The 12,586-nt window shown below is 39.2% G+C and overlaps 1 pseudogene across 1 annotated transcript; it reads left to right on the top strand.

The window, feature by feature from the left end:
- The first annotated feature begins 3,614 nt into the window (after positions 1–3,614).
- On the top strand, positions 3,615–5,118 carry LOC309968887 (elongation factor 1-alpha 1-like; annotated as a pseudogene). Its single transcript has 2 exons — positions 3,615–4,398; positions 4,541–5,118. The product of its transcript is annotated as an elongation factor 1-alpha 1-like (transcript).
- The last annotated feature ends 7,468 nt before the right edge of the window (positions 5,119–12,586 follow it).

Below are 12,586 nucleotides of genomic sequence, written 5' to 3'. Positions count from 1 at the left end.
CCTAATTGGCATTTCATTCTTTTCTGATTTTAATCAGAGGTGAAAAAATATTGAGAAGAATATTAAAATGTGAGAGATAGAAAGAGAGGCTTTGGAGAGGCTGAGCAAGTTGAGAGATGTAGAGGGAGGGAAGCAATGGGGTGCAGAGATGTGCTGCATTGGAGATTAGACGTTCTTTCATGTTCTACAAGAGAAGCAGCAAAAAGTGATTATTGGAGTTGTATTAAATACTTTTGGTCACTTGACTCTGCTTCTTTTTGAATGTGACACCTCACCAAGACTGGAGTTTTCAGGCATAGCCCACAGCGTTAGCAGAACAATGGGCAACAAAGGCAGGAGCAAGGCCTGAACTTCAGGTTTGGGAGGAGCTTATGAGGACAACTGAAGAGACATAGGTTGGCTGGAGAATAGAACAAATATAAGCAAGAAAAATTCAAGATGATGATGACCAGTATTCAGAAATGAATCCATTTTAAATTTGAGTGGGACAATAATTATACAATATTTTTTATTATAAGGTATGCATTTTTCACACAACATATTTCTGAAATCATGATGTACCTTAAAATTAATATATAGTTTAATGTGTATCATTTCTTATTTTCCCTGAAAAGCTATTATTAAACCAATGGTGAATCATAACCTATTGTAAGCTCCATGAATGTAAGAGAAACATATCTATATTTTATCATTATTATGATTTTTAGTAACTATTTATCCAGCACAATCTATTGTGCACTGTTGTGCACAAAGCTGTGACATTATAAGTGCTCAGTATTGATTGAATGATCAGTAGTATCTTAGAATTGAAGTAAGTGATCATATTTTTAAAAACAGCTATTTTTTTTCCTAGAAATGTTTACTTTTAATATGTTCCAGTTGGGGTAGATCTGTTACAAATATTACTGCATTTAATCCTCCCTATACACTACATTATAGATCGTATTATGTTAATTTCACAGGTGAGGAAACTGAGTCTCGAAAAACTTGATGAAAATTCTGAACAAGGAAAGAGATGGAGCTGCTTTCAAACCCATACTCAGGTAACTCAAAAGCACAAGGTCTAAGCAGAAGGCCTTTGCACTACACTATGTTGTTTCAAAAGACGAATTTAGTAGACAGTGAAAATTTGAAGGAGGAAAGGAAAAGAAACAGAGTCCAAGAACAGGGTCTAAGTGGAGGGGTTATGGTTATGGAGTCAAAGAGCAACAAGAAAACAAAGAGATCACACAAGGGACTGCACCTAACCTGAGTTAAATATCTGACAGAGTGGTCCCCTGACTATTAAAATCAGCATTTTCATCACCATTCTTTTATCCATATAACACTCTATTCTTGATTCTTCAGGAAGAATGTATAATACTGCTACCTCAAGTTTCAGATTTGTGTAACCCACCAACTTGAACTTATTACATAATATAATTTAAGGCATTAATTTTGCAAATAATGAGTTATTCATTCAATGACCAAAAGAAGTTCCCCAAAGTGCTTAATATACTCCAAAAGAGTAACTTGTTATACTGGAGGAAAGTAGAAGAACTTTTTTCTAAATCAGTGTGACTCACAGACATACATATTTTGCATGTATATTACATGAGCTGAAAGATCATGCTGCAGTTCACAGGTGCTGTTTACATAAACAAAGGGAATCGATACCAGTCCATTCCTGCTAATGTACAATAAGCACAGAATAACAGAGAAGACAATGGCCCATATTCAGCAGCCCCCAAACCAATTATAAAAGACTGAACAGGAGGAGTGGGGCTTGGTGTTGGGAGGTTTGCTCTTCATGGACAGAAGTTTTCCTCATCATTATTTGTAATACCATCTAAAACTTGTGTGATTGGGGAGCAGATATCACTTCCTGTCTGCATGCTGTTCTGTACTGCAATTCCATTCATTTCATGGGGCCTCTCCTGGTAAGCTATGAGCCTTCTTTCTCCTGGCTACAGTGCATCCTAGGGTTGATGACAAATTGTAGCTGTCTCCTAGCCTATTATATCTTCTCAAAGACCAAGGCAAATCCATGCTCGTGTAAATGTGCCTTTTCCTTGGTGGAAAATGAAATCAGTTACACACAGTTAATCATACCATAGTCTCACCTATATAGTCAGAAACTGATATTAAGTCTCTCATTAGCCTGCTCCAAACTCAATAACCCCAATGAGTTCAATGTTTCCTAGTCAACACATTAATCGGTTTTGGTTTTTTATTAATTCTCATTTCCTCTGGACCCTATCCAGACTCTCTATTTCTTAGATCAATAATAGGATTAAAATGAATCTCACTACAGTAGCAATTAAGACTAGAACCACATGAACTATACTGGGAGAATCACTTCATATTTACAACGCCTGCATTTGAGAGCTTGATTTGAAGTGGTGAGCACGTGTTATTGACTTGTTACCTTGTAACCTAGGCTGTTTTCAACTATGTTTATAGAATCTGACTGAAAGAATCACATCAGCTAATATTCAAGTTCTACCTTCTTTCCCCAAAACAGTGTTCAGGTTTTTTCTTATTTCTTCCTGAGTGAATTATATGGAACATGTAATTTGAAATATCTAACTCAATAATTTATGCAGTTTCTGGGGAAATCTGTATTTTAATTTCTGTAGGATCATGGTCTAAGTTGTAATATCCACATTAAAGCATATATACACTTTATATATATTCCTTATTTTATAGGTACACATATATGTATAAAATATTAAATCCATTAAAAAAACTTGAAAAAATAGCCAATGATCATAGTACCATGGAATCTTAGAGGTGAAAGTGCATTATGTCAGATTCTATTCCTTCAGAGGCACCAGCTTAGTTACCTTGATTTTCAAAAAAAGTGTGAAGAAATGAATAAAATGGAGTCATTAATGCCAACAGAACAGTAAAATGAAGCCAGGAGGCCACTGGGAAAGCAGGGCCTATGCACATCTCCACCCAGATGGAACATGAATTTGAACTGGGCCACAACATCTTTAAAGAATGCTTGCACATCGAACTCTCTCAGAGTGACAGCCTTAGCAACCAACCATGTACAGATAAGAATGTCTCCAGTCTTCCAACATCAATCATAATTCTTGCAAAACAATTTATGTAAGCTTCCTCCTTTTTCCTGTTAAAACTTTTTGGTTTTTAACTCTTCTTGAAGCACATTTGGGTTTCTACCCAAATCTGTGTCTTCTGAATTGCTGTTCCTAACACCCCCAAATAAGTGAGATGTTTTCCCTTGTCTTACAGCAATGGTCCTATTTCTAGGTCAACAAAAGGAAGATGGTAATCTTTGAATTTACAATCCAGCCCACCTCCAGGAATGTGAATTCTAGTGACATAGATACTATAATAAGGAAATAATAAAAAATGCATTCAAAGATTATTCAAAAGATACATCAAATATATTCATCACAGAATTGATGAGAGAGGAAATAATTATAAATTCCCTAACTAAAATTCCAAACACTAAACGTATGATTAAATGCTTATACTGGAGTTGGCCATTTTTTTAAACTTAATTGAGGGAAATCCTCCATATTTAATTTTAGTGCAGCTTTTTGGCAACATGTTTCCTTCCAGAACACAGGTGCCATGGAAACCACCACTAAATCTAAGCCAAGATGGGGAAAGAAAAGACTCATATTAACATCAACATCATTGCACACATAGATTCAGGCAAGTCCAACACTCCTATCCATGTGATCTACAAATGTGGTAGGATTGACAAAAGAACCAATGAAAAGTTTGAGGAGGAGGCTGCTGAGATGGGAGAGACCTCCTTCAAGTATGCCTGGGTCTTGGGTAAACGGAATGCTTAATGAGCTTGCTATCACCATTGATAATTCCATGTGAAAATATGAGACCAGTAGTACATGACAGTCATTGATGCCCTAGGACTCAGGGACTTTAACAAAAACATGATTATAGGCACATCTCACACTAACTCTCCTATACTGATTGTTGCTGCTAGTATTGGTGAATTGGAAGCAGGTATCTCCAAGAATGGGCAGACCCATGAACATGCCCTTCTGGCTTACATACTGGTTGTGAAACAACTAATTATTGGCGTTCATAAAATGGATTCCACTGAGCTACTCCTCAGCCAGAGGGATAATGAGGAAATCGTTAAGGAAGTCAACACCTACATTAAGAAAATTGGCTATAATCCAGACACAGTAGCTTTTGTGCTGGTTTCTGGTTGGAATGGAGAAAACATGCTGGAGCCAGGTACAAATATGCCTTGGTTCAAGGGAACAAAAGTCACCCATAAAGATGGCAGTGCCAGTGGAACCACAGTGCTCAAATCTCCAGATTGTGGCCTGCGCACCAATTCTTCTAATTGGCAGGCCTTTAGGTTTGTTCTTCCACGACATCTACAAAATTGGTGGTACTGGTACTGTCCCTGTGTGTTGAGTGGAGACTGGTGGTCTTTTTTTCTTTTTAAAGATATGTTTAAGTTCTAAACCCCAGTACTTGTGAATTGTTACCATATTGGAAAGAGACTCTTTTTTAAATTAATTAATCAATTAGGTGTGCCAGATCTTAGTTGCAGCAGGCGGAAACTGGTGTTCTTAAACCTGGCATGGTGGCCACCTTTGCTCTAGTCAACATGACAACTGAAGTAAAGTCTGTTGAAATGCACCATGAAGCTTTGAGTGACGCTCTTCTGGGGGACAGTGTAGGCTTCAGTGTCAAGAATTTGCCTGTCAAAAATATTCATCCTGGCATTGTGGCTGGTGATAGAAAAAATGACCCACTATTGGAAGCAGCTGGCTTCAGTGCTCAGGTGATTACCCTAAACCACCCAGGCCAAATCAGTGCTGGCTATGAACCTGTGCTGAATTGTCAGGCAGCTCACATTGCTTGCAGGTTTGCTGAGCTGAAGGGGAAGATTGATCACTACTCCCGCAAGAAGCTAAAAGATGGCCTCAAATTCTTGAAATCTGGTTGCTGACACGGTTGATGTGCTTCTTGGAAGCCCACGTGTTGAACTCTGGCTATCCTCCTCTGGGTCATTTGGCTGTTTGTGACGTGAGATACACCATTGCCGTGCGTGTCATCAAATCAGTGGACAAGAAAGCTGCTGGAGCGGGTAAGTTCACTAAGTCTGCTCATAAAACTTAGTAGGCTACAATAATATTATCCCTAATACCTGCCATCCTAGTCTTAATCAGACTCGTGGTAGAAGGTCTCAGAACTGTTTCTCTCAACTGGCCACTGAATAGCAAAATTTGGTTAATGATAACAAGGCAATTCAGAACCTTCAGAGGGAAAAGAGGATGTTTTGTGGATCATTTGGCTTTTTTCTGTGGCAATTTTAAGTTGTTAGTTTTTAAAATCCATACTTTTTAATGGAAAAAACTTGACCAAAAATCTTGAATTTTGAGACTCTTTAAAACAAAGTTTAATGAGAAAATTCAGGGTAAAAAACAAAATACAAAACTATACCTATAAGATCATCTCCCAAAATCAAAAGAAAATGAAGATATGTAGATACATGGATAAATATATATACATTTAGAAATGTAGAAAAATGACTGAAGGGCTTCTCTGGTGGCACAGTGGTTGAGAGTCCGCCTGCCGATGCAGGGGACACGGGTTCGTGCCCCGGTCTGGGAGGATCCCACATGCCGCGGAGCGGCTGGGCCCGTGAGCCATGGCCGCTGAGCCTGCGCCTCCGGAGGCTGTGCTCCGCAACGGGAGAGGCCACAACAGTGAGAGGCCCACGTACAGTAAAAAAAAAGAAAAATGACTCAATTCTCTGTTTTCCAACTTTTTAAACAATGCATGTGCATTACATCTCTAACTTGAAATTAAGGTACTTTTTAGAATTTTGTGAATCTGTAAAATTAATCATTAGTCTTATTTTTGGATTCCTTAGCCTGATTGCTTTCAAAATAAAGTATTTGATTTCATAGATAACCCGAGTCACTAGTTAAAAGCAATAAACAGGGCTTCTTTGGTGGCGCAGTGGTTGAGAGTAAGCCTGCCGGTGCAGGGGGCGCGGGTTTATGTCCCGGTCCGGGAGGATCCCACGTGCCGCGGAGCGGCTGGGCCAATGAGCCGTGGCCGCTGAGCCTGCGCATCCGGCTCCGCAACGGGAGAGGCCACATTGGTGAGAGGCCCACGTACCGGAAAAAAAAAAAAAAAAAAAGCAATAAACAAAACACCCTCTACTCTTAAAATTGCAGTTTCTTCATGGATGACATCAGACAAATATCTGGCATGCAAAAAGACAAAAAGATACGTAGGAAATCTTGGAAATGTGAGGAAAGTGAGCTGATTCAGGGTTTGGAGAGGCTAAACTTAGAAAGTCCAAGGAAGCTTCTACATAATCCTGATTTGGTCAAGGTAAAGGGTACATAAAAATCACAGGGATTACAGTGAAGAAACCTGAAAAACACTGCCTCAGTCAGGTGATCAAGATAAACATCAACAGGGGTAAGTCCGATGGCATCCACTCTATATAATGTGATGAAAGTGGCACTTCACTCTAGTCTTCTTCCCAAAACCAATAGCCTCAGGCTAATCATGAGGAAAACATCATACAAATCCCAGTTGAGGGACATTCTTCAAAATACCTGACTAGTACTCCTCAAAACTGTTAAAATCATTGAAAACAAAGCCTGAGAAACTGTCATAACAAGACAAGAGGAGCCTGAGGACACATGATGGCTAAATGCAACATGGTATCCTGGATGGGATCCTGGAACAGAGAAAGGATATTAAGTTAAAAAAAAAAGGAAATTTGAATATAGTATAGATTTTAGTTAAAAATATAATTAACATGTCAATATTGGTTCATTAGCTATAATATTTACCATAATAAAGTAAGATGCTAATAATAGGGAGAACTAGGTGTGGAATATACCAGAAGTCCCTATACCATCTTTCATAACTTTTATGTAAATCTAAATCTACCCTAAAATGAAAAGTTGATTTAAAAATTATACAGACACCTTGCAAAAACAGTGTTTTTCACCACTGCTGACACCATTGACACCCCTCCTTGAGTACAAGCTCTTGAAACAAGGATACTGTTTTATTGATCCTTGTATTTTCTATAACTACTTAAACCATGCCTTTTACACAATCATTACGGGATAAATGTCCTTGGAACTGAAAGAGAAGAGAATCCAAAGCCTGGCGCTCAGCTGACTCCACGAAGTTAGGATATACTTTTCCCATTCCCAGCAATTATTGCAGAATTTATTCTTACTTTGAGAGAAGGACCTATAATGGTGGACTGAAGTTGAAAAAAAGAAAAAAAAAATGAACACAGGTAACAGCCGTCACACTCATGTCCACACATATGAATCTCATAGAACCTGTAGGCATGTTAATTTAGAAAATTACCTAAAACATCATTAAAAAAACATGCTTAAAGCTTGAAAGTCAAAACAGGGAGAACACATTAAAGAAGATAACACATAAGACCTGCATTTTGAAGGTTGTTCTGAGGATTAGATAAGAAAAATATATGTGAACGCCTTTTAAAATCACCATACAATCAAATAGCAGTGCTTAAATTTCCTCAGGTGTGGAGCATCTGAAAGTCAGTGTTCCTTGGAGATCACAGTGAACACTGATGTGTTGAATTTCATCAGGGGAACCGTTTTTTTTCTTTTCTTTTTTTTTTTTTTGCTGTACGCGGGCCTCTCACTGCTGTGGCCTCTCCCGCTGTGGAGCACAGGCTCCGGACGCGCAGGCTCAGCAGCCATGGCTCACGGGCCTAGCTGCTCCGCGGCATGTGGGATCTTCCCGGACCGGGGCACGAACCCGTGTCCCCTGCATCGGCAGGTGGACTCTCAACCACTGTGCCACCAGGGAAGCCCAGAGGAACCGTTTTAATAGTAGAAAACTACAATGTAGTGTAGAATAAGATTACAACTGTAAGTACACGCAACACACACAGAACTATTAAACTCAGCTCAGTGTTTCTTGATGATTTCTTCCGTTATTATTCATATGTTACTTTGCACTGTTCTATTTCCTGCATCTACTTGTAAATTATATGTTTTCACTGAACTGTAAGTAAGCATGTATAACTTATTAATGCTTGTATCCTCAGAATATTAGAGTTTAGCACATAATAGAAGTTATTTATTCAACAAATATTTCTGGAGCATTTACTAGAAGATGTGAAGTACAGAAAAAGTCCAAGATTTCTGTTCTCATGGTATTGACATTCTAATTCTAATGAGTTAAAATGCTGGAAGGTAATCGGTGTAATGGAAGAAAGGTAGAACAGGTTAAGAGGGAATGGGAGTTGGAAGGGTAAGCAAGTTGCACTACTAAGCAGGGTGGTTGCATTGAGAAGGTGGCATTTGAGCAAAAGCTTGAAAGAAATAATGATTTCAGGCAAGCAGATATCTTAGGGGCAAAGCATTTCAGGCAGAAAAATAGGGCACTGGCTCTAAGGTGTGAGTTTACCTGGCATGTTCAGAGAGCAGCCGGGAGGCCAAAGTGCCTGGAGCAGGTTGAAGGAAAGGGAGAGGGGCAGGCAAAGTCAGGATGGCCAGGCCATGGAAGGCCTTGTAGCATATTATAAAGACTTGTGCTTTCCTCTGCAATGAGATGGGGAATGATTGCCGAGTTTTGAGCAAGTGTCATCATTGGACCTACATTTTCAAAGGCTCACTCTGGCTGCTGTGTGGAGAATAGACTATGTAGTAGCAAAGGCAGAAGCAAAAAGATCTGTTAGGAGGTGATTGCCATAATCTTTGGTGGTTCAGCCCAAAGTAGTGTGTCCATGATGAAAATTAGTTGAATGCTCAATATCTTAAAGTAGAATCAACAGTTTATCATAGAGTCAACAAATAATTTAAATAAAGATTGGCCAACATTCCTTAGTAAACGTCATCAAGTGTCAAAGGCTTTATAAACATTTATGGGCAAAGAAACTTAAAATAAAACAAAGACCATATCTGCTACATTAATGTTATGTCTATTACATTTCTGGTTTGTCAAGAATGACTAATTATTGGACTTCAGCCTTAGAACATTGGCACCCAGCTTGCAGGCTCCCAGGGTTTTTTAGGGACAGAGTTTGAGAACCACTAAGCTGTCCAAATTTGAGGAATGATGTTGCTGACATTGAAACTGCTTTTTCCCAGGCATTAGGAGGGGCACCTCACCTGTTAAAAGGAACATCATTTTCTGATTTCAGCCTGACATTGGGGAGTGCATCTGAAGCCAGGCAGGTAGAAAGGCTCACAGTACTGAGTCCTAGTTCTGGCTCTGCTTACCAATCGATACCACTTCCTGGTGCTCATTGTTTTGATAAAGATATTAGCAAAGCAACAGTAAATATTAAAGTGCTGCATAATCCTCAGCACCCACCATTAACTTCTGAAATATTATTGCACGTTAGCTTTTACTGTTACTTTACAAAAGCACTTACTGAAAGGCAGAGAAGCCAAAAAGAGAAAAAAAAAATCTGCTGCTGGCAGTAAAGGGGAGGATGATTGTCTCTTTACAGATTGCACCTTCCCCTTTCCCAAAGCAGCAAGGGGCACAGAGATCTGAGTCTCCTTTTTGCTGAACTAGGCAAGAAACTGGTAGATACCTTCTAGAGTGTGTGGGGGGGCAGAACATGTCCCTCCAAAGATCAATATGTGGGTGGGATGTGTCTCCTGTTTTCCTTCCTCACTGTTCCTTTCTTAGGTCTTTCTTCTCTCTGCTTTCACTGGTCCCCCAGGGATCCAAGCCTGCTCATAGGAAATTAACTGAAATTTGTTATGTACGTTTCATTTGCCCTCTGTCCAGGGGATACACATTAAGTTGTAGAATATCAGAGTTTGCCCACCTCCTATCCATCAGGTGGGGACATTGTTCTATTTATGCAGGTGGTATAGGGAGCATGGCATATTTCCTCAGGGTAGAGAGGAAAGATATTGGTATTTGAGGCATGTTCAGCTCCCTAAATCAGCTACCCAGCAGCAGCCCGTTTAATTCCATGCTTAATTCCAGGTCATGCTGAGAATGTGAGGCCCCAATCTTTCTCTTTACAAAATTCTATCACTCTGTATACACTTTGCCTCACAGGGCTTTTCTGAAGACGAATGAAATAATGTCATCTGTTCAATACAAGCCTGTCCCCTCACAACTCAATGAAAGATGCTATGTATTATTACCAAGCTTTCTCTTCAGCTGAATTTAGAAACTGCAGCTTACAGTGCTTCCTATGTTTATTCACAGTGGTATCTCATTTTGCACAGGAAAGTGGAGGCCCGGGCATTTGCATTTCTCCCAGTGGTTCCACTCTCCTGGCCAAGAAACACATGAAGAAGGGTCTTCACTGGCCCAGAGCCCCTGATAGGATTCCGTTCATGCCCGCCACTCACTGACAGAGAAAGCCCCCCACAAGAAGGCTGGGCTCTCATAAAGAGCTCTGCCAGATTCAGGAAGACGTGGCTTTTTGTTCAGTACCATAGGACCCTGTGTGACACTCCACGGCCTGGGCTAGGGGCTGTCACAGCAGCCTTTCACAATTCAAAGAGAAAGGGAAAATAGCTTGCCTTTGAGCATCAGAGATGTGGGAGAGGCAGGAATCAAATCATGAATAAATAAATAAAAACACCAGCAGCTGTGATATTTAAAACAGACAATCACTATAACAGCAAATGACAACCCCGCAGCCTGCAGAATCTGCTAATAAACTGTCTGCTGTGACTGTTATTAAAGATAAACTTATGAGCCATGATTATTCAACCATTAAACCTAAGTGGAAATCAAAGGAAAATCTGTCTCAGATGATATGTGTGGTGCCGTGTGGCCTAGGAAAATTACTCAACAAATTTGAATCCTGATGTCTCTGTCCTCTAAGGATTGGCCCCTTGAAATTTGGGTACTATTTATGCAGAAGCTTTCCTTCTTTTTTCTTTTAATTATAATTTTAGTTTGCTAAAATGTGGCTTTTTTATTTTTTATACATTGCTATAATAAGCACATCTCGCCTCATTATCTATGGAATAACAGAAATGCCATTCAATTCAGCAAGGGCACAGCTAGTAGCGCAAGAATCTAAGACCTTCCTCAGATCCACCTGCTGACCAGAGCACCTTCAGCTCTCAGGCTGATGTTGAAAAAGCTACCAAGAAGTCTGGATTGTGGGTAACTTCGTCAATGTATTAGCTAATTTCACCTAACAAGGATCCAGTTCCAATTCAGACATCACCCGATTCACATTTCACTTGGATCTCAATCACTGCCATTGATATTATAGTCTGTGACATGGTTAATAGGAAGAGTGGCCTATTATGGCAGAAACAACATTATAGAATAAGATTATAATATGAGCATGCCATTTTGAAGACATAACAGGATGTTCCAGATTGAAAATAATCTTCAGTTAATGTCCTATATTATTATTATACACAGGCTGCAGCAGAGCAAAACAGAGTCAGAGCTATTCAATCTGGTAGGGTTTTCAAGGATTGCCCTTCAAGTTTCTGCTTGATATTAGTATTTCCTAAGAGCTTTGAATTAGGAATTTGAATTAATCTCCAATAATCAGGGTAATAGTCTTTAATTAAAAAAAAAAAAGAAACAATACTAACTACTAAATTTGCACTACCTAAAGTGCAAAAGTATGTGACAGGTTAAGGGGATAGTCAATAAAACTTCACCTTTTTTATATCCTGCATTTTTTGTTTTCTTTTTGCCCTTTCCACCTCACCTGCTTTTATGTCTCCATTTAATGCTTTCTTCTTCAGAGAGATTTATTGTAGTTGGGGGTCCCCATCCTTTGTGCTCGAATGTCTGTAATAAAATGTACCTGTTTGATACATATTATATATTCAAAATGTTTATATACATTTTGAAAGAATAAGTTAATAAATGACCTAAGAACTTGGATACAGGCCTAATTCTCAAATTATCCCAGGTTAAGACACACATAAGGGAAATAAACATGGTGTTTATAGTACATATGAAAGTCAAGCTTCATTCAAACACAATGAGTAGGAAAGGGGCCAAAAAAAGTCTGGACTGGAGATTCAAAATGTTGGTGCTGGAACTTCAGGGTGACAATCACATAAGTAACATTTACTGTGAATTCATGGAGCGCTTCAAAAAACTGTAAGACAGAATTCAGACAGAATTCTCATGCATGGCTGGGTGTTAGAATCACCTGGAAAGTTGTGTTTGTTTGTTTTCCTTTTCAGTCCAAATTCCCAGGTCACCTCCCAAAACAGAAAAATAAAAATATCTGGGAAGAGCACCCATGAATAGTCTTTATTTTTGATAACAGCTACTGAATGGGCAGCTTAGCCTCCCCTCGACTTTCATCTATTCTGTGAGCCACTCTGTGAGAGGAATGAAGGCGCTTGATGTAGCCATTATTTCAACAAAACCACGGTTAACCTAAACATTACCTACTAAGACAACTGAGGTAATATGCGGAACGATAGAACTAGATCATATGCTCAATCCCTGAATATCACAAAATGAAAGTGAAGCTAAAATAAACCTCTTTGGATTCAACAGGTAAATGATACAGTATGATCTAGGAAACAGAAAAGAGCTTTTCTTTTACTGGACATTTTTATAATGAAAGTTTATGCGGGAGAAGTAAAGCCACATGCTGCAT

This window comes from Leucopleurus acutus, assembly GCF_964270905.1.
Source record: "Leucopleurus acutus genome assembly, chromosome: 1".
Lineage (NCBI taxonomy): Eukaryota > Metazoa > Chordata > Mammalia > Artiodactyla > Delphinidae > Leucopleurus > Leucopleurus acutus.
This window is presented reverse-complemented; position numbering and strand designations above follow the sequence as displayed.